The sequence below is a fragment of the Schistocerca serialis genome, chromosome 10 (genome assembly GCF_023864345.2).
Source record: "Schistocerca serialis cubense isolate TAMUIC-IGC-003099 chromosome 10, iqSchSeri2.2, whole genome shotgun sequence".
Taxonomy (NCBI): domain Eukaryota; kingdom Metazoa; phylum Arthropoda; class Insecta; order Orthoptera; family Acrididae; genus Schistocerca; species Schistocerca serialis.
The window spans coordinates 136,935,203-136,959,582 of NC_064647.1; positions in this window are offsets into that span (position 1 = coordinate 136,935,203).

Consider the following 24,380-nt stretch of genomic DNA (forward strand, 5'->3'; position numbering starts at 1 on the left):
TTCTACTACTTCTCATTACCTTCGTCTTTCTCCGATTTACTCTCAAACCGTACTGTGTACTCATTAGACGGTTCATTCCGTTCAGGAGATCATTTAATTCTTCTTCACTTTCATTCAGGATAGCAATGTCATCAGCGAATCGTATCATTGATATCATTTCACCTTGTATTTTAATTCAACTCCTGAACCTTTCTTTTATTTCCATCATTGCTTCCTCGATGTACAGATTGAAGAGTAGGAGCGAAAGGCTGCAGCCTTGTCTTACACCCTTCTTAATACGAGCACTTCGTTCTTGGTCGTCCACTCTTATTATTCCCTCTTAGTTGTTGTACATATTGTATATGACCCGTCTCTCCCTATAGCTTACCCCTACTTTTTTCAGAATCTCGAACAGCTTGCACCATTTTATATTGTCGAACGCTTTTTCCAGGTCGTCAAATCCTATGAACGTGTCTTGATTTTTCTTTAGCCTTGCTTCCATTATTAGCCGTAACGTCAGAATTGCCTCTCTCGTCCCTTTACTTTTCCTAAAGCCAAACTGATCGTCACGTAGCGCATTCTCAATTTTCTTTTCCATTCTTCTGTATATTATTCTTGTAAGCAGCTTCGATGCACGAGCTGTTAAGCTGATTGTGCGATAATTCTCGCACTTGTCAGCTCTTGCCGTCTTCGGAATTGTGTGGATGATGCTTTTCCGAAAGTCAGATAGTATATCGCCAGACTCTTATATTCTACACACCAACGTGAATAGTCGTTTTGTTGCCACTTCCCCCAATGATTTTAGAAGTTCTGATGGAATGTTATCTATCCCTTCTGCCTTATTTGACCGTAAGTCCTCCAAAGCTCTTTTAAATTCCGATTCTAATACTGGATCCCCTATCTCTTCTAAATCGACTCCTGTTTCCTCTTCTATCACATCAGACAAATCTTCACCCTCATAGAGGCTTTCAATGTATTCTTTCCACCTATCTGCTCTGTCCTCTGCATTTAACAGAGGAATTCCCGTTGCACTCTTAATGTTACCACCGTTGCTTTTAATGTCACCAAAGGTTGACATCTTCAATTTTTGTGGTCCTGTCCTCCTCAGTTGCGCGTAATACTACGGTATATTAATAATTTTCACTTATGGACCGTCTGACAGCAACTGAATAAAACACAATTTTAGTGCCATACGCGTTTCGCCTTTATTTTCTGCAAGGCATCATCAGTGGCCTGGAATATGTACATATGTTAGCTATTTTGTTTACATTTTTGTCACTGTGCCTATAGGTTATAAACAGTTCTGGTGGTTGGTATTTCCTATTAAGTAGTAATGTTTTGAACTGTACTTACAGGTTGCGTAGACAGTTTCTTACATATTACGCTCCTGTTGCATTTTTGGTCTTGTTCTTCTTCCTATGAGCGTCAATTTGCTGTTTTTTCCGCATTCCACAGCACTATGCACTGAACGCTTGTTTTAATGCAATGTTTTGGTTTCTGTTGCCGACTGTCAAATGTTTTTGCCAAAGATCGAATATTACTGCCAAACTTATGAGTGTAACTATTGAAGTATCTGTGGTCTGTTCGTGTATGCATTTGTGTGTGTGTGTGTGTGTGTGTGTGTGTGTGTGTATTACTTTCGGGGTGTCTACGATCACGGTATTTTTGTCGCTACACACGTGCAGTTTGCGATGAGCCGACGCAGGTCTTAGCATGCCTGCCTACTCTGATACTGCTCAGATAGTAGCCATTCACTGTTCGAACAGTGAATGTGATCCGAAGAGCTCCACCACTCGTCAGTTTTCAGTTCCGTAAAGAACATCACACTGGCGGACAGTTCCGAGTGAAGTCGGTCGCCGTTCGTAACCACTAATTCGGAACAGTCGCACATTTTCACATCTGTTATCCTAAACTTCAACCCGTGTCAGTTTCGCTGTGAGTTATGATAAACTCTGTATGCTTTACGTCCGACTCCACATTATCGCCGGCCGCAGTGGCCGAGCTGTTCTAGGCGCTACAGTCTGGAACGGCGCGACCGCTACGGTCGCAGGTTCGAATCCTGCCTCGGGCATGGATGTGTGTGATGTCCTTAGGTTTAAGTAGTTCTAAGTTCTAGGGGACTGATGACCTCAGCAGTTTAGTCCCAAAGTGCTCAGAGCCATTTGAACTGTTGTGGACTGGCAAGACAGCCAATCCACAGTGACGGGTAACCGAAAGGCACGCGTTTAAGCTCACGCAGGCTGGCGTAAGGTCTGGAACAGTTAAAGGAGTTATACTAGCAAGAAAAGTACGTCGCTGCTGGAATACTTAACTTTAATCCATAATTGGTGAACATCGGTCTGACGGTACATGCATCACAAGATAAATAGCAATTGATAATGGCGCCTTGCTAGGTCGTAGCAAATGACGTAGCTGAAGGCTATGCTAACTACCGTCTCGGCAAATGAGAGCGTATTTTGTCAGTGAACCATCGCTAGCAAAGTCGGTTGTACAACTGGGGCGAGTGCTAGGAAGTCTCTCTAGACCTGCCGTGTGGCGGCGCTCGGTCTGCAATCACTGACAGTGGCGACACGCGGGTCCGACTTATACTAACGGATCGCGGTCGATTTAAAGGCTACCACCTAGCAAGTGTGGTGACTGGCGGTGACACCACATGAACCATTTTTGAACCGCTTCATCGGTGGCCAGTGTGTCTCGCTGCTATTTGGAGCACGTGTGGTTCGGCTTCTGCAAATGCCAAGATTTTTGGCTTGGTTGGACGACTGGAACGGAGTGCACACAGCATTGTGAGGCTAACGTGAGTGACAAGTAGCGGCTCCAAGTTCAAGAAAGCAGACATCGGCACCAGACCGACGCCACTGGCAGAGGACGACGTGGCGGTCGGCCGGTCCGACTGGGCCACAACGCGGAGCTTTGCTGTGCTGTATACTTTATCCAAAAGTGCCTATGCTCATTTTCTGAAATGATATTTTAGTAGCTTTCTGCACCATGTTGCATGTAAGCAGGAGCAGAAGTACAAGACGTGTCCAGGCTAGAGGTATACACAAACAAATCCATTCAGCCACAGGACTCAGCATTCTATGTTGCTCGGTAAATACGCAGCAGACAGAGACACACTCCGAGATGTTATCCTCACAATTTCACGAACAGCCCTGAGTCCCACGGCACATTCGCGTCAGTGTCAATGCACCCCCATCTCGACATGTTGGCGAACTATGGAGTTCGACAGCTGCCTCATCTTTTAGTGTCCCACCACAATATCATGGAGTGTCATCACATCTCTCTATGAGACGTTTCCTGTGCGTTGAATCTGAAGGGAGGTTCTCATTGCCTGGCCCTCTCGATCTCCCGATCTGCCTCCACCGTACTTCGGTGCATGGGGGTTTGGGTCAAATGGGTCTGAGCCCTGTGGGACTTAACTTCTGAGGTCATCAGTCCCCTAGATCTTCTAACTAGCCTAAGGACATCACACACATCCACGTCCGAGGAACGATTCGAACCTGCGACCGTAGCGGTCGCGCGGTTCCAGGCTTTAGCGTCTAGAACCGCTCGGTCACCCCGGCCGGCCATGGTGGTTTATCACAGACATTTACAGAACAAAGGTTCGAAACCTGGTATACACGAGACAACGGATCTATGGCGCAGTGGATACCATAACATCTCTCATGAACATGTGGCGAGAAACAGTACCGTTTCGGTATTTATCGAGCTACAAACGCTGCCCACATTAAAAATGTTCGAGCTCCTGTGTACGGTGTTGCATAAAGTTATAAACCTTAACACCGACTGAAATATGAAGAAATGTTTTTGTGTACCTCTAGCCCGGACACACACTATTTTGTGCTACCCTCCCCTTCCACTATCTTCTCCCTTGTGTATAACCTTCTCTTCCCGTCCAACAACGGAACTGCCACCCGTTCTTATCTCATTGTTCTTCTTATCTAATGCTTTTTCTTCCCTTATCTCTTCAAGCCCGACCTTTCCACTTCCCCTTCCTAAACTTCTTTTTTCTCTCACAGTTTTATTTATCTTCCGTCCGTAATTTTTTTTTGTTCCTCCTCCACCCCTCTTATTCTTCATTAGCACATTCCATACAACGAAGAAATCCTTTTTTACTGCAATAACGTTATTATTTCCTTGATTCATCCTTAGTTAGTAACTACGTTATGAGTAACATGAAGGGGAATGAGTGAAGAAAACGTAGCAAAATCTTTAACGACATGATATTCAGAGCTATTGAAAAACTGTTTATAATCCAGATTTGTACATATTAATTCCTTTTCGGGGACGTACCGGTCAGATCCATGCGAGTAGTTTACATATACACATTTTAAGAATTCTTACATTGACTGGTAACACGACAAAACAAACAACGAATTGAAGGCATGACGTGGAATGGAACTAGTCAATGATCCTATTTCCACCACAAATCACAGTACTGGATACTTGCAGACACTATTAGCACTTGATACAGTCAGAGGAACACAACACCAGATACACGAAAATACTTCAGAAATCATATAAATACTGGTTTTCTTCGTTTAGCTTTACTAAATTATTGCGAATTATTTTACTGAGGTACAAATATATTAAAATGTATCATAATAAAATATTTAGAAATGCCATGATTTGTGTTCACTTTAGTTTTGGGAGACACTTTTGGAACAGATTGTTTCGTTTTTACTATTCAAATAAATACTAAATTATAATTTTAAGAGCTTCAGCAATATAAATTTTATAAGATATTACTGAAATACAAAATATCTTTCGACGTAAATAATCGATATGTAACTGTAACATCTGTGAATTGCGATTCGACTGAGCATCGCTTGTCTCTTCGTATGGGGGTACTTTATTTATGGAGAGTGTTAATTCCGTCTCTTAGTATGTGAGCTCTGTCTGTTCCTGAAAATAATGGGGACCTGTTGGTTGGGTAAATGCTACGTAAATGTCAAGTTGTGAAATTAGTTGTCGGTTTACAGCAAGACTGAATAAATTTTATATGAACAAGTGCGACTTTTTTTTGCTGCCGATCCAAAATGGATGTTTAGGAACCAAGTGAAATCAGACTCTTATCATGGCAGTGAAACCCAGCTGACAAGACTCTAAATGGACAACGAGAGCGAAACTAAGTAACGTTAACTTAGTCCGATAACTTTCATTAGCTGTTATATGAAATCTAATTTTTGCCTGTTTATTCTTCAGTTGAATGAACACTGGAGAACATAAACCCGGACGAAATCGTGTTTTTAATGAGGTCTGAGGTGATATTTATTAAGTTTTCTGCATAAAATTCAGTAAGTAGTAACGGGAGAGGAAGTCAGAAACGCTATGGGAGTAGTTAGAATTAAAACCATTTGGAACATTTAAATCGCAAGGCTAATAGCGGTGAACGATGAAGTACACTACTGGCCATTAAAATTGCTACACCACGAAGATGAAGTGCTACAGACGCGAAATTTAACCGACAGGAAGAAGATGCCGTAATATGCAAATGATTACCCTTTCACACAAGTTTGGCGCCGGTGGCGACACCTACAACGTGCTGACACGAGGAAAGTTTCCAATCGATTCTCATACACAAACAGCAGTTGACCGGCGAGGCCTGGTGAAATATTGCTGTGATGCCTCGTCTAAGGAAGAGAAATGCGTACCATCACGTTTCCCACTTTGATGAAGGTCGGATTGTAGCCTATCGCGACATTGCTGCTCGCGTTGGTCGAGATCCAATGACTGTTAGCAGAATATGGAATCGGTGCGTTCAGGAGGGTAATACGGAACGCCGTGCTGGATCCCAAAGGCCTCGTATCACTAGCAGTCGAGATGACATCTTATCCGCATGGTTGTAGCGGATCGTGCAGCCACGTCTCGATCCCTGAGTCAACAGATGCGGACGTTTGCAAGACAACAACCATCTGCACGAACAGTTCAACGACGTTTGCAGCAGCATACACAATCAGCTCGCAGAGCGTGGCTGCGGTTACCCTTGACGCTGCATCACAGACAGGAGTGCCTGCGATGGTGTACTCTACGACGAACCTGGGTGCACGAATGGCAAAACGTCATTTGTTCGGATGAATCCAGGTTCTGTTTAGAGCATCATGATGGTCGCATCCGTGTTTGGCGACATCGCAGTGAACGTACATTGGAACCGTGTATTCGTCATCGCCATACTGGCGTATCACCCGGCGTGATGGTACGGGGTGCCATTGGTTACACGTCTCGGTCACCTCTTGTTCGCATTGACGGCACTTTGAACAGTGGACGTTACATTTCAGAAGTGTTACGACCCGTGGCTCTACCCTTCATTCGATCTCTGCCAAACCATACATTTCAGCAGGATAATGCTGATTCTCAGGATCTATGCACCCAAATTGCGTGAAAATGTAATAACATGTCAGTTCTAGTATAATATATTTGTCCAATGAATACGCGTTTATCATCTGAATTTCTTCTTGGTGTGGCAATTTTAATGGTCAGTAGTGTAGTTCTGAGATATGTGGACTAATGGCTGAGGGTAGATATGCTGCTAGTCATGATGTGGCTTTCTTCAAACTGGTATTGAACGGTGTGCATGCTCCTACAGCACAGAGCATTAGACGATGGTATGAACAATTCCGAGAAACAGGTTGTTCGTGCAAAGGCAAATCGCCAGGCGGTCCACGATTGTGTGATACAGACGTCGAACTTATGCGCCACAGTTTCACAAGGAGTCCGCAGAAACCCGTTCGCCGTGCAGCTCGACTGCTCAACTTGCCCCCGAGGTCCGTCTGGCTTGTGCTGCGTGGACACACAAGACCATGTGAAGTCCAGGTACTGCAAGCTCTTCGTGAAGGTGACAGAGAACAGCGTGTCGAGTTCTGGCAAGATGGAGGATGACAGTTTTCTTTCACGCTTAGTGTTTAGTGACGACGCAACATTCTATGTAAACAGAAAGTTGAACCTTCATAATGTGAGAATATGGGGTACGGAACAACCACACTAAGTTATACAGTATGAGAAGGACTCTCCAAAATTTAATGTGTTTTGTGCAGTTTCACGGGAAAAGGTGTATGGTCCATTTTTCTTTGCCGAGAAAACTGTTACAGGAAGCACATACACTCCTGGAAATTGAAATAAGAACACCGTGAATTCATTGCCCCAGGAAGGGGAAACTTTATTGACACATTCCTGGGGTCAGATACATCACATGATCACACTGACAGAACCACAGGCACATAGACACAGGCAACAGAGCATGCACAATGTCGGCACTAGTACAGAGTATATCCACCTTTCGCAGCAATGCAGGCTGCTATTCTCCCATGGAGACGATCGTAGAGATGCTGGATGTAGTCCTGTGGAACGGCTTGCCATGCCATTTCCACCTGGCGCCTCAGTTGGACCAGCGTTCGTGCTGGACGTGCAGACCGCGTGAGACGACGCTTCATCCAAACATGCTCAATGGGGGACAGATCCGGAGATCTTGCTGGCCAGGGTAGTTGACTTACACCTTCTAGAGCACGTTGGGTGGCACGGGATACATGCGGACGTGCATTGTCCTGTTGGAACAGCAAGTTCCCTTGCCGGTCTAGGAATGGTAGAACGATGGGTTCGATGACGGTTTGGATGTACCGTGCACTATTCAGTGTCCCCTCGACGATCACCAGTGGTGTACGGCCAGTGTAGGAGATCGCTCCCCACACCATGATGCCGGGTGTTGGCCCTGTGTGCCTCGGTCGTATGCAGTCCTGATTGTGGCGCTCACCTGCACGGCGCCAAACACGCATACGACCATCATTGGGACCAAGGCAGAAGCGACTCTCATCGCTGAAGACGACACGTCTCCATTCGTCCATCCATTCACGCCTGTCGCGACACCACTGGAGGCGGGCTGCACGATGTTGGGGCGTGAGCGGAAGACGGCCTAACGGTGTGCGGGACCGTAGCCCAGCTTCATGGAGACGGTTGCGAATGGTCCTCGCCGATACCCCAGGAGCAACAGTGTCCCTAATTTGCTGGGAAGTGGCGGTGCGGTCCCCTACGGCACTGCGTAGGATCCTACGGTCTTGGCGTGCATCCGTGCGTCGCTGCGGTCCGGTCCCAGGTCGACGGGCACGTGCACCTTCCGCCGACCACTGGCGACAACATCGATGTACTGTGGAGACCTCACGCCCCACGTGTTGAGCAATTCGGCGGCACGTCCACCCGGCCTCCCGCATGCCCACTATACGCCCTCGCTCAAAGTCCGTCAACTGCACATACGGTTCACGTCCACGCTGTCGCGGCATGCTACCAGTGTTAAAGACTGCGATGGAGCTTCGTATGCCACGGCAAACTGGCTGACACTGACGGCGGCGGTGCACAAATGCTGCGCAGCTAGCGCCATTCGACGGCCAACACCGCGGTTCCTGGTGTGTCCGCTGTGCCGTGCGTGTGATCATTGCTTGTACAGCCCTCTCGCAGTGTCAAGTATGGTGGGTCTGACACACCGGTGTCAATGTGTTCTTTTTTCCATTTCCAGGAGTGTATCTCGATATGCTTGAGAACTTTTTTTCTCACAGCTGAGAGGGGGCTGGAGATCTCTTCTGAATAGCACGTTGCAAAGCATACTCGGACACGTCCATCCGCTCGATACAATTTGAAACGAGACTCGTCCGATCAGGCAACATGTTTCCAGTCATCAACAGTCCACTGTCGGTGTTGACGGGCCCAGGCTAGGCGTAAAGCTTTGTGTCGTGCAGTGATCGAGGGTACACGTGTGGGACTTCGGCTCTGAAAGCCCATATCGATGATATTTCGTTGAATGGTTCGCATGCTGACATTTGTTGATGGCCCAGCATTGAAATCTGCAGCAATTTTTCGGAAGGGTTGCACTTCTGTCACGTTGAAGCATTCTCTTCAGGCGTCTTCGGTCCACTGCTTGCAGAAACATTTTCCGGCCGCAGCGATGTCAGAAACTGGATGTCTTATCAGATTCCTGATATTAACGCTACACTCATGAAATGGTCGTACGGGAAAATTCCCATTTCATCGCTACCTCGGAGATGCTGTGTACCATCACTCGTGCGCCGACTGTAACACACCGAAATCTTGGTAACCTGCCATGGTAGAAACAGTAACAGACACTTGTCGTCGTATGTACTGAAGTGCTGCAGATCGCAGCGTCGCATTCTGCCTGTTTACGTATCGCTGTATCTGAATACGCACGCCTATACCAGTTTGTTTGGTGCTTCAGTGTATATAGTAGCAAAGAAGTAACAAAATTGAACGTCGCGCATGCTGCGGCACTTTTTCACGCATTTCAGTGTTTATGACGAAATATCTGTTGAACTATTTTAGGTGCGTTGTTCCTAGCCCCACAATGGCTGTAGTCTGACAGTAAAGGATATTTGTACTATGTTTGGTTGAAATCGTTCCAGTGCTTTAGGAGAAAATATGGAAAGAAACACACACACACACACACACACACACACACACACACACACACACACACACACAAAAGCTTGTTGCTTGCCTCTGACGCCTGAACTTCTGCTTTTTGCTCCGAGAACTATGATCCTGCCACGACCTACCACGCACGCAGCGGCGGCTGGCTGAAGCAAAATTGCTCGCAGTTGCCTGGAATACGCAGGTGACGATGTATACTGGCAAACAATATCCGCTTTGCGCAACGGTGTGGCACGCATCGCAGTCTGTGCGTAACCGACCACGCGCTAGCGACACCTCGTCATGACGCGTTGCAAAATCTGCACGCGAGGACATGGGTGGTTCTCCGCAAGGAAGGAACGCGCTAGGTAGGCTACGTAAACGGATACAGATCATGAAGCGAACACTGTAGCACACTGACGTTGTCTTTCTCAGTAGTGACGGTACTAGATTCCCATCGATCCCGCGACGGAAGTACACGTTCGATTAATTTCATTATTTCACAACGCAGTTTCTCGCGGCGACATTCATGAATAAATGCTTCTCGGAGTTGTTGCCACGCCAGATTTGCACTCAGTCTCAAGCTTACGACGACTTACTCTGCAGTGATCGTCGGCAGATTTCAATAGGCCGTTGCATGTTCTATTTAGTTGGGCGAATGATAGATGGCCTAACGAGCTCTTAGAACCTCCATACGCCACCAGAGATTTTGTCAACGCCTATGACTGAAGAATGGTAGGCGACGCTGACTTCGTTACATGGCTGACAGGCCGACAGATTTCTTTGTTGTTTTCCAGCACCAAGCGTCCGTTTCCAAGAGGAAGCAGTTTCAAATGCGCTGATGCGTAGAGCTGCAACTGTCTGTGATTATTGTTGGAGTCACGAACCATCTGGCGCTCAAATTTAGGCTTGTTCTGCGCTCCCACGTCACGCACCTATTTGACATCAATTTATTTATGATTGGATTCGGAATTAACTTATTAACCGTAATTCAATGAATCGAGGGTTACATACAGGATTTGTATTAATTTGATTACGATGAGGAATAATCCTATGTATTGCATCAGAAGTATTGTTCAAAAATGGTTCGAATGGCTCTGAGCACTACGGTACTTAACTTCTGAGGTCATCAGTCCCCTAGAACTAACCTAAGGACATCACACACATCCATGCCCGAGGCAGGATTCCAACCTGCGACCGTAGCGGTCGCGCGGTTCCAGACTGTAGCGTCTAGAACCGCTCGGCCACCCGGCCGGCGGAGATATTGTTCTTTGTGTCATTCTTCTGAGCCTTCTTTCGAAGAAGACTAGCACTAACAATTGAACTAGAAATATTATGATGTCCAATAGGAATTCAACCTTTTAATCCTATACAAATTCCATTACTTAATACAGCTATTGATTTAAACTCAGTAGTAACCGTAACATGAGCACATCACAGTTTAATAGAATCTAACCACACTCAAGCATTACAAAGCCTATTCTTCACAGTAGTATTGGGATTATATTTCACAATACATCAAGCATATGAGTATTGAGAACCACCTTTCACTATTGCAAACGCAATATATGGATCAACATTCTTCGTAGCAACAGGGTACCATGGACTACACGTAATTATTGGAGCAATCTTCTTAACAACATGTCTACTTCGACACTCAATAAACCAATTCTCACCAAGACACCACTTTAGGTTTGAAGCAGCAGTATGATATTGACACTTCGTAGATGTAGTATGATTATTCTTATATATTTCTATTTATTGATGAGGTAGATAATTGTTTTTCTAGTATAAATTGTACATTTGACTTCCAATCATAAAGATGGATATAAATCAAGAAAAACACTCATAATCCTATCTACAAGAGTTTTTATTAGATTTATTATTCCAATAATTGTTATAATCCTTGCAACAACATTATCAAAAAAATTAATCAGTGACCGGGAAAAAAGATCACCACTGGAGTGTGGGTTTCATCCAAAAAAGATCAGTACGTGACGCATACTCCGACACCAATCAGTGCTCTGCTCTGAATGACGTAGCTAATGGGAGCGTTAAACGTGATCGCAGTGAGTTGTTTGGTGAATTTCTATCCCATTTGTTGCGGCTTGCCATTGCTGATGGTGGTGGTAAGTGATGAATTCCTGCATAAGCAACCGAGAGACTTAATTTGCAGGATATACGCTTCCTTCGAGCGGAAAGCACGCACGACAGAGTTCCGCAACTGTCGCTTACAGTCGTCAACAATGCCACTCACGCCCGTGCCTCGACACGCAGAAACCGCCATCGTTCGTCCACCGGACTACATGGCAACACCTGGATTCCGAGGACAGGTGTCTCAGAAACGTATTCCGGAAGAATGGCTATAGCGACTGAGTCGATCCATTTTCCGCCTACACAAGATCATTAAACAGATGCTGCAACCAGTAGAAGACGGCCTTGGTATTGGTGTTCCGGCAATTTGTATAATTCCCTGTGAATACTGCAGTAGCTGCACTGGGCAGTCGATGCGAAATATCTCACAACGCTGCACAGTGCACCGAGCAGACACTATATACCACTGTTTCCACAATCTCCTCTTTCCGAACACAGTCTCATGATGAAAAACTGTTTGAGGACACGTAAATACTATCCCACGTATCTACTTACTAGGATCCTGTAATCAAAGAAATCACTGATATTAGAAGGTTAGGAACTCTGATCGGGACGGTGGCTACACCCTTGGCGTGCAGGGGAACGGGCCGTTGATACTTAAATGAAACAGGAAATCAACTGAGCCCTCCGCCATCAATCAAATCAGCATCCCAACGAATGTTTTTCAGACACTGAAATAATTTCCTGCAGAATACGGGAGCTTTATGACTTTTTGATGCTCCATAACATAATCACCCCCCCCCCCCCCCATGAACCATGGACCTTGCCGTCGGTGGGGAGGCTTGCGTGCCTCAGCGATACAGATAGCCGTACCGTAGGTGCAACCACAACGGAGGGGTATCTGTTGAGAGGCCAGACAAGCATGTGGTTCCTGAAGAGGGGCAGCAGCCTTTTCAGTAGTTGCAGGGGCAACAGTCTGGATGATTGACTGATCTGGCCTTGTAACACTAACCAAAACGGCCTTGCTGTGCTGGAACTGCGAACGGCTGAAAGCAAGGGGAAACTACAGCCGTAATTTTTCCCGAGGACGTGCAGCTTTACTGTATGATTAAATGATGATGGCGTCCTCTTGGGTAAAATAGTCCCCCACTCGGATCTCCGGGCGGGGACTACTCAAGAGGACGTCGTTATCAGGAGAAAGAAAACTGGCGTTCTACGGATCGGAGCGTGGAATGTCAGATCCCTTAATCGGGCAGGTAGGTTAGAAAATTTAAAAAAGGAAATGGATAGGTTAAAGTTAGATATAGTGGGAATTAGTGAAGTTCGGTGGCAGGAGGAACAAGACTTTTGGTCAGGTGATTACAGGGTTATAAATACAAAATCAAATAGGGGTAATGCAGGAGTAGCTTTAATAATGAATAGGAAAATAGGAATGCGGGTTAGCTACTACAAACAGCATAGTGAACGCATTATTGTGGCCAAGATAGACACAAAGCCCATGCCTACTACAGTAGTACAAGTTTATATGCCAACTAGCTCTGCAGATGATGAAGAAATAGATGAAATGTATGACGAGATAAAAGAAATTATTCAGGTAGGGAAGGGAGACGAAAATTTAAGTCATGGGTGACTGGAATTCGTCAGTAGGAAAAGGGAGAGAAGGAAACATAGTAGGTGAATATGGATTGGGGGGAAGAAATGAAAGAGGAAGCCGCCTTGTAGAATTTTGCACAGAGCATAACTTAATCATAGCTAACACTTAGTTCAAGAATCATAAAAGAAGGTTGTACACATGGAAGAATCCTGGAAACACTAGAAGGTATCAGATAGATTACATAATGGTAAGACAGAGATTTAGGAACCAGGTTTTAAATTGTAAGACACTTCCAGGGGCAGATGTGGATTCTGACCACAATCTATTGGTTATGAACTGCAGATTGAAACTGAAGAAACTGCAAAAAGGTGGGAATTTAAGGAGATGGGACCTGGATAAACTGAAAGAACCAGAGGTTGTAGAGAGTTTCAGGGGGAGCATCAGGGAAAAACTGACAGGAATGGGGGAAAGAAATACAGTAGAAGAAGAATGGGTAGCTCTGAGAGATGAAGTAGTGAAGGCAGCAGACGATCAAGTAGGTAAAAAGGCGAGGGCTAATAGAAATCCTTGGGTAACAGAAGAAATATTGAATTTAATTGATGAAAGGAGAAAATATAAAAATGCAGTAAATGAAGCAGGCAAAAAGGAATACAAACGTCTCAAAAATGAGATCGACAGGAAGTGCAAAATGGCTAAGCAGGGATGGCTAGAGGACAAATGTAAGGATGTAGAGGCTTGTCTCACTAGGAGTAAGATAGATACTGCCTACAGGAAAATTAAAGAGACCTTTGGAGAGAAGAGAACCACTTGTATGAATATCAAGAGCTCAGATGGCAACCCAGTTCAAAGCAAAGAAGGGAAGGCAGAAAGGTGGAAGGAGTATATAGAGGGTTTATACAAGGGCGATGTACTTGAGGACAATATTATGGAAATGGAAGAGGATGTAGATGAAGATGAAATGGGTGATAAGATACTGCGTGAAGAGTTTGACAGAGCACTGAAAGACCTGAGTCGAAACACGGCCCCGGGAGTAGACAACATTCCATCAGAACTACTGATGGCCTTGGGAGAGCCAGTCATGACAAAACTCTACCATCTGGTGAGCAAGATGTATGAGACAGGCGAAATACCCACAGACTTCAAGAAGAATATAATAATTCCAATCCCAAAGAAAGCAGGTGTTGACAGATGTGAAAATTACCGAACTATCAGTTTAATAAGTCACAGCTGCAAAATACTAACGCGAATTCTTTACATACGAATGGAAAAACTGGTAGAAGCGGACCTCGGGGAAGATCAGTTTGGATTCCGTAGAAATGTTGGAACACGTGAGGCAATACTAACCGTACGACTTATCTTAGAAGAAAGATTAAGAAAAGGCAAACCTACGTTTCTAGCATTTGTAGACTTAGAGAAAGCTTTTGACAATGTTAACTGGAATACTCTCTTTCAAATTTTGAGGGTGGCAGGTATAAAATACAGGGAGCGAAAGGCTATTTACAATTTGTACAGAAATCAGATGGCAGTTATAAGAGTTGAGGGGCATGAAAGGGAAGCAGGGGTTGGGAAAGGAGTGAGACGGGTTGTAGCCTCTCCCCGATGTTATTCAATCTGTATATTGAGCAAGCAGTAAAGGAAACAAAAGAAAAATTCGGAGTAGGTATTAAAATTCACGGAGAAGAAGTAAAAACTTTGAGGTTCGCCGATGACATTGTAATTCTGTCAGAGACAGCAAAGGACTTGGAAGAGCAGTTGAACGGAATGGACAGTGTCTTGAAAGGAGGATATAAGATGAACATCAACAAAAGAAAAACGAGGATAATGGAATGTAGTCAAATTAAATCGGGTGATGCTGAGGGAATTAGATTAGGAAATGAGACACTTAAAGTAGTAAAGGAGTTTTGCTATTTAGGGAGTAAAATAACTGATGATGGTCGAAGTAGAGAGGATATAAAATGTAGACTGGCAATGGCAAGGAAATCGTTTCTGAAGAAGAGAAATTTGTTAACATCGAATATAGATTTAAGTGTCAGGAAGTCGTTTCTGAAAGTATTTGTATGGAGTGTAGCCATGTATGGAAGTGAAACATGGACGATAACTAGTTTGGACAAGAAGAGAATAGAAGCTTTCGAAATGTGGTGCTACAGAAGAATGCTGAAGATAAGGTGGGTAGATCACGTAACTAATGAGGCGGTATTGAATAGGATTGGGGAGAAGAGAAGTTTGTGGCACAACTTGACTAGAAGAAGGGATCGGTTGGTAGGACATGTTTTAGGCATCAAGGGATCACAAATTTAGCATTGGAGAGCAGCATGGAGGGTAAAAATCGTAGAGGGAGACCAAGAGATGAATACACTAAGCAGATTCAGAAGGATGTAGGTTGCAGTAGGTATTGGGAGATGAAGAAGCTTGCACAGGATAGAGTAGCATGGAGAGCTGCATCAAACCAGTCTCAGGACTGAAAACCACAACAACAACAACAACAACAACAACATAATTACGCTAGCTAAATGAATTACCGTACCTACCACATGGTTTATTGAAACCTGACGAGGAAGAATGGGGAACTCGTCGAGAGCTTGAGAGTGAAGACAAATCTGATGCGGCACACTCATTTTGACATGTTCTGATATAACGTTTTAAACATCAAGTCGACACTCAACTTACTACACTACTGGCCATTAAAATTGCTACACCACGAAGATGACGTGCTACAGACACGAAATTTAGCTGACAGGAAGAAGATGTTGTGATATGCAAATGATTAGCTTTTCAGAGCATTCACACAAGGTTCGCGCCGGTGGTGACACCTACAACGAGCTGGCATCAGCAAAGTTTCCAACCGATTTCTCATACACAAACAGCAGTTGGCCGGCATTGCCTGGTGAAACGTTGTTATGATGCCTCGTGTAAGGAGGAGAAATGCATACCATCACATTTCCGACTTTGGTAAAGGTCGGATTGTAGCCTATCGCGATTGCGGTTTATCGTCTCGCGACATTGCTGCTCGCGTTGGTCGAGATCCAATGTCTGTTATCAGAACATGGAGTCGGATTCAGGAGGGTAATACGGAACGCCGTGCTGGATCCCAAGGGCCTCGTATCATTACCAGTCGAGATGACGGGCATCGTATCCGCATGGCTGTAACGGATCGTGCAGCCACGTCTCGATCCCTGAGTCAACAGATGGGGACGTTTGCAAGACAAAAACCATCTGCACGAACACTTCGACGGCGTTTGCAGCAGCATGGACTATCAGCTCGGAGACCACGGCTGCGGTTACAATTGACGCTGCATCACAGACAGGAACGGCTGCGATGGTGTACTCAACGACGAACCTGGGTGCACGAATGGCAAAACGTCATTTTGTCGGATGAATCCAGTTTCTGTTTACAGCATCATGATGGTCGCAGCCGTGTTTGGTGACATCGCGGTGAACGCACATTGCAAGCATGTATTCGTCATCGCCATACTGGCGTATCACCCGGTGTGATGGTATGGGGTGCCATTGGTTACACGTGTCGGTCACCTCTTGTTCGCATTGACGGCACTTGGAACAGTGGACATTACATTTCAGATGTGTTACGAGTCGTGGCTCTACTCTTTATTCTATCCCTGAGAAAGCCTACATTTCAGCAGGATAATGCACGACCGCATGTTGCAGGTCTTGTACGGGCCATCTGGATACAGAAAACGTTCGACTGCTGCCCTGGGCAGTACATTCTCCACATCTCTCACCAACTGAAAACGTCTGGTCAATGGTGGCCGAGCAGCTGGCTCGTCACAATAAGCCAGTCACTACTCTTACTGAACTGTGGTACCGTGTTGCAGCTGCATGGGCAGCTGTACCTGTACACGCCATCCAAGCTGTGTTTGACTCAATGCCCAAGCGTGTCAAGGCCGTGATTACGGCCACAGGTGGTTGTTGTGGGTACTGATCTCTCAGGATCTACGCACCCAAATTGCGTGAAAATGCAGTCACATGTCAGTTCTAGTATAATATATTTTGTCCAATGAATATCCGTGTATCATCTGCATTTCTTCTTGGTGTAGCAATTTTAATGACCAGTAGTGTACGTTCACCAAGAAATTGGAAATTTGTGGTAAGTTCCTATGGGACCAAACTGCTGAGGCCATCGGTCCCTAGGCTGACACACAACTTAATCTAACGCTAAGGACAAACACACACACACACACACACACACACACACACACACACACACACGCCCGAGGGAGGACTCGAACCTTCGACGGGGTCAGCGGCGCGAACCGTTCACCGCGCAGCCGTTCACCTAGAACCTGACGAACTATTCTGCAGCTGTTCACCACATAACGGCCTTCGGCTGTTGCCAAGAGAGCGAAGGAAGTAGCTGTGGGTCCTGTGGTGGGCTCTCCAGACTGATAGCGGGCAACGCTGGACATTACCACAAAAATGGCGGACACCACTTCTGCTTCCACAGCGCTTCTACTTCTTCTTCTGCCAGATCCGTGTATTTGATTTTATCACCAGATGATTTGGAAATTATTGTTATCGGGCACAGCGATGTTGTGAGGAACTTGGATTACTCGCTTTTATTGGTCACTGTTACGTCAGTTTTATGAAAACCGATTGTTTCATTGGTTAGTAGCTGGGAAACTGGACGTTGCCTGGGTATCATTTACAGCTGTGCCCGAGACTTCGTACACGTCGAATTTATTTTTGAGTTGTAAAAATGGTTCAAATGGCTCTGAGCACTATGGGACTTAACATCTGAGGTCATCAGACCCCTAGAACTACTTAAACCTAACTAACCTAAGAACATCAACACACATACATGCACGAGGCAGGATTCGAACCTGCGACCGTAGCAGCAGCGCGGTTCCAGACTGAAGCGCCTACAACCGCTCGGCCACGGCGGACGGCTTTTGAGTTACAAAATTTCTTTGTATACAATGTAGCAGTATCACAGGGGAAATAAAAGTGTTTGCTTCCTTTCTTCACTAATATAGGAGAAAGTCACGTGGAGCTGGCCATGCGAAAACCAATACGCGGTGTCATACAAACAACACACAGCCACACCGAAAGCACCACAGGCGCAAAGATGCGACCTGACCCCAGTGCCGTAGAGACTCTCCACTCGCGCGAGGTCCACCAGAGCCACGGGCGGCGGTCAGGATGAAGATATCGACCTCGCCTCGGTCAACTGCCAGCCGAACAGAATCCCACTCGCAAGACAGAAGAGCAGCTGTCGCCGCGTTTGGTTACAGACCATCGTCCATGGCTGACTTAGACAGGGAACGTCGTTTAGTGAGCTCCTACAACTGAACAGACAATGCAATTTTGTCGTATGATGGCATGATGGAGACCGTGGCTGTTGTTTGAAGACAAATGTTGATGGTGTTGGAACAGCAACCAGACCAGACCAGTTCCTTTATTCAAAGGATACCGTTACCGGTTTCGAATCGTTGTGATTCATCCTCAGACGGTTTACATGCTTTCTTTATGACATGTGGTGTGTGTGTGTGTGTGTGTGTGTGTGTTTTTTTACAGATTAAATACATAAACACGCCACACACAGATGGTCGCGTTACAGATTTTCGTTGCATGTGACTTACGTGAAACGTCGGTTTGTTTGTTTTCATAAAATTCGTTCAACAGATGTAAAAGCATTCCAACTGCATTCTTATTGTAGCACACGTAAATTGTTCTCACTGAACACTTAAGATTTGTCACTGAGAAGATTTCGACCACGCACCACATGTTTTGATACATACAAAGAGCTTACAAATATATGTGTATGACAGATGCTATGATACATCGTAACATTTGACGGTGATGTCCTGTGTTTGAAAAGGATCATATATACATATAGGTAAAATAGTATATTATTTAATTACATTTAGCATCATGAGAATTATAGTAACATATAAATTTGCTACTTGATCTGCAGATACGTGTACTAACATTATTTGCTTTGGAGGCTGGGAAGTAATTTTTGGAAATTTTTCAGGAAAGGGGTGTTAGCTAACTCTGTTTGTTCGTTAAGGATATAGTCTGGGGTGCTGTTTGTGTGTGTGTGTGTATTTCTAATTCTTCTAATATATTCATAGTGGCTTCTTTTTCTGCTAGATGCAGCCGGCCGCGGTGGTCTCGCGGTTCTAGGCGCGCAGTCCGGAACCGCGCGACTGCTACGGTCGCAGGTTCGAATCCTGCCTCGGGCATGCATGTGTGTGATGTCCTTAGGTTAGTTAGGTTTAAGTAGTTCTAAGTTCTAGGGGACTGATGACCACAGCTGTTAAGTCCCATAGTGCTCAGAGCCATTTGAACCATTTTGCTAGATGCAAAATTTTTAAGTTGTCCTCAATGTTTCCCATTGAATGGTTTTCTTCAGCAATATTGGCTGCAAATGCCGATTTGTTCAAGTTACCAAGTCTGAGAGCATCAATATGTTCTTTGTATCTAATTTCAAAACTACTGCCTGTCTGTCCAATGTAGAATTTTGGGCATGTATCACATTAGAGTTTGCATATTCCTGATTTACGATAGGGACTCTTGGAGGTATTTACATCATGGATTACTTTTTGTTGTAATTTATTATTTGTGGAAAAGCTGATTGTGATATTTTTCTTCTTTTTAAATAAGTTTGCTATTTGGTATCAAAGTGGGCCTATGTATGGGACAGTAGCATATTTAGGTTTGGCTTCAGTGGCACACTGATTTGGCTTGAAGTGGCTGTTGTGAAGTGGATCTGTGGTTTTTGTCTGCAGTTTGTTGTGGAGGTTCTTTGGGCAGACAGTTGTTGTAATTGAATATGCTATGTACTGTGAAGTTCATTTACTATTATTTGCACCTAGCCAATGAGAGCCTTTTTTCTGTTATATCACACGCAGTGTTGCAGACTTAATCATTCAACGTGTCACAGACATAAGTAAACCTTTTTGACTCATTTGTGTGACTTTGTTACTCGTTTGTTGGTGTGTTGTAGAACCTTCGTTCTCCTACAATGTTACCTAGCCCTGGTGTACAGCCGTGTAATAGTGGAAGGCAGAAAGTGTCTTAAAGATGTGTTGCACCAGAAGCCATTTCACGAACTCGCGAACTCCGCCTACCCTAACAACAGTGGCAACTCGGCCTCTACAGCAGTAGCGACGAGGCTTTACAAAACAACTGACACTCGGGTCCACGCCTGCAACACACAGCTTCTAGCCTTGTGCACTGTTTAACGTAAGCACACCAGGAACTGTTCACGTTTAAATCGAAATGGTATATCGTTAGGAATATGGGGGTTCGAGGTATAAAAACCCATTGCCTCCACCATTTACCATAAAAAATTTCCACTTGTATGATGTTATGTAGGAAAGAAGTAACTGTAAGGCCCTGTGAGTCTCGATTAGACTTACGTCGTGCCTCGCTTTCGGAGTAAGTTAAAGTCTGGTGTTCTTGAGCCGCAGCAATTTTTGCCTCACGATCTTCATTTTCATTATATCCTGGAGACCACACAGTCCGGCCTTTCAGCCATTCTGGTGCACTGAAAAAGATTCGACCGTTTTCTGGGAATTTTTATTGGTAAATAAAACGGAATCAAAATGTAATAAGTAGGCAGCCAAATCGAAGCAAACTTTGTGTATTCTAGCAAAAAATGAAACTAAAACCTACAGAAAGAAGCAAAGCGATACAGTTAATTCTTTAATGCACAAAGCGAAGTCAGTAAATCAGTATAGGCTAGCCCAGTACACTCAATAGTAGTTTGTACTCGTTAAGCTAACATTGCGGCGCTCAATTATGTCACTGACGTAAACTGCCGAAAGTACGTCTGTTATTGAGGTAAAAATAAACATACGAGGGCAGTTCAATAAGTAATGCAACACATTTTTTTTCTGAACAGGGGTTGTTTTATTCAGCATTGAAATACACCAGGTTATTCCCCAATCTTTTAGCTACACAACACTATTTTTCAACGTAATCTCCATTCAATGCTACGACCTTACGCCACCTTGAAATGAGGGCCGGTATGCCTGCACGGTACCATTCCACTAGTCGATGTCGGAGCCAACGTCGTACTGCATCAATAACTTCATCATCCGCGTAGTGCCTCCCACGGATTGCGTCCTTCATTGGGCCAAACATATGGAAATCCGACGGTGCGAGATCGGGGCTGTAGGGTCCATGAGGAAGAACAGTCCACTGAAGTTTTGTGAGCTCCTCTCGGGTGCGAAGACTTGTGTGAGGTCTTGCGTTGTCATGAAGAAGGAGAAGTTCGTTCAGATTTTTGTGCCTACGGAGACGCTGAAGTCGTTTCTTCAATATCTGAAGAGTAGCACAATACACTTCAGAGTTGATCGTTTGACCATGGGGAAGGACATCGAACAGAATAACCCCTTCAGCGTCCCAGAAGACTGTTACCATGACTTTACCGGCTGAGGGTATGGCTTTAAACTTTTTCTTGGTAGGGGAGTGGGTGTGGCGCCACTCCATTGATTGCCGTTTTGTTTCAGGTTCGAAGTGATGAACCCATGTTTCATCGCCTGTAACAATCTTTGACAAGAAATTGTCACCCTCAGCCACATGACGAGCAAGCAATTCCGCACAGATGGTTCTCCTTTGCTCTTTATGGTGTTCGGTTAGACAACGAGGGACCCAGCGGGAACAAACCTTTGAATATCCCAACTGGTGAACAATTGTGACAGCACTACCAACAGAGATGTCAAGTTGAGCACTGAGTTGTTTGATGGTGATCCGTCGATCATCTCGAACGAGTGTGTTCGCACGCTCCGCCATTGCAGGAGTCACAGCTGTGCACGGCCGGCCCGCACGCGGGAGATCAGACAGTCTTGCTTGACCTTGCGGCGATGATGACACACGCTTTGCCCAACGACTCACCGTGCTTTTGTCCACTGCCAGATCACCGTAGACATTCTGCAAGCGCCTATGAATAACTGAGATGCCCTGGTTTTCCGCCAAAAGAAACTCGATCACTGCCCGTTGTTTGCAACGCACATCCGTTACAGACGCCATTTTAACAGCTCCGTACAGCGCTGCCACCTGTCGGAAGTCAATGAAACTATACGAGACGAAGGGGGAATGTTTTAAAATATTCCACAAGAAATTTCCGGTTTTTTCAACCAAAATTGGCCGAGAAAAAAAATGTGTTGCATTACTTATTGAACTGCCCTCGTAATAACGCCCTCAACTGGTTATTTGGTGGACTACGAAACCAACAGTGTCATCTACTGATTATATTTCGTGTACTACGCCATCATGATTAAGCATCCGAATTACCGAGCTGAGCAGAAGATTTTGGAGGAAACTTTAAATTACGAGTTTTTTTCCGCGATCCGATTTTCATTAAATAAAACCTATACGTTACTCCAAGCTAAACTCAACTTGCCTGTGGAAACCACATGAAAATTTTTCTAGTAATTTTTGAGATTATCATGTTCAAACAGTCAGACACCACGGTACACTCTTTTTGTCAAGTAAGTGCCCTCCATTTAGAAATAGTGCACTGAAAATTTGTGATAGAGCTTAGCTGACTATGCGCAACGTTTTAGGTCATACGGTATTGGGAGAAAAACTTCGCTAAAAGAACAAAAGAGTTTGTGAAGCCTGACACTGGCAGAGAGGAGATGGCGGTCTCATTGTGCTTTATTGTACAAAAAGTTGTTAAAGTGAAAAATTTTTAATGCCTTGACCGCAGTTTTCCTATCACAACTAAAGTTCGATATCTAGTTCCGGTTGGTACCTCCAACCATCTACAGATCTGTAACACATGCAGTACACGTAGTCTAAGAAAATTATGCACAATCAAACACAATACAAAAACACTGTACAGAAGTTGAGCAAAAATAATTGGGAGCCAATTCGGAAAGTAAAGGTGAATATTCGGCAAATCCATTTAACAATGTAGTACAAATTATGTTAACGCTTATAAGGTAAGATACCGTTCAAAATGCGAAAAGACGGCGAATAAGCAGTGGAAAGTTTCATTTGCTGTAGTCATGCAACACCACGCACTCGTAAATACCAAAACAATAACAGCACGTTGCTGAAAAACATTACCGTGAGCAAGCCAGGTTGTAGACCTGTAGAATGAATTGTAAACCAGATGTCTCGAAAAGCTTAACTCTATATCCAAATGAATTATAAAATTAGAAAGATAACAAGGCAGGGATCTGTATTACGTCCTCAACTGCCAACATGCCGTTTGCAGGAATCAAGCCCTACGTAATTGGCATTAATTCAATAATAAAATCCAAAAAGCTTGTGTCAAGTGTGGCTAGTACAATTAGTTTTAAAACCATAAAAGTAACAGGGGAATGAAGCTGAAACCTACAGGAGAGCGAAGTTGCCTTATATAGCTCACTGGAAATCCGCCGTGTCTAAAAGATACATCATGCGTGAGATTCAAAACATAAAAACATCAGAGTACAGGGCAGCGCAAACAAATGGGAATAACAGAATAAAAGACGCTCATACGTGAGAGTCAACAAAAACATAAAAGGTACCGCTAAATATATGAACAACTTACCGTAATATCGAAGGATGACGGTAATATAGGAAAATATCCAGATGCACGAGTAGAAGTTGGATCAAAAGCTCCTTACTTCCAATAGTATGTCTTATCGTGAGAACAGTAAAATACAACGGTTACAAAAATTGTCAGCTATTCTGTAGCTGTAAACATACAAGCCAAACAGTTCGTGGTAATTATAAAATAAAGCTACGTGACCAACAATCAGAAAATGAGAGGGAATTACCACACCCTGGCTTACGCAAGAATGATCCTGCGTGTCCTATAAAGTAGTCGTCTTTACAAAATGTGTACAGGTTGCAGGATAATACGAAAACGCTGAACAAGACACCTCAAAACTAACTGGATTATTCGAGAGCTCCCACTGGCCAAACGAAATAGACAACTTTGGTTTTAAAATCCGTGGGATTAGGCACACATGGCACTAGCTTCTTGGATTTTATTCTTGAATTAACGCCAATTACGTAGGCCTTGCTTCCTCCAAACGGTATATTGCCAACTAAGGACGTAATACAGATCCCTGCCTGTTGATTTTAACTTTATGCCATTGCCATCATTCTTATTTTATAATTCATTTGGATGTAGAGTTAAGCTTTTTCAGTTTTCTGGTCTACAATTCTTTCGACAGGTCTATAACCTGGCTTGCTCACGGTGATGTTTTCCAACAACGAACTGTTATTGTTTTGGTATTTGCGAGTGCGTGTTTTTGCATGACTATAGCTAATGAAGCTTTCCAATTCTTACTCACCACCTTTTCACACTTTGAACGGTATGTTATCTTATGAGCATTAACAT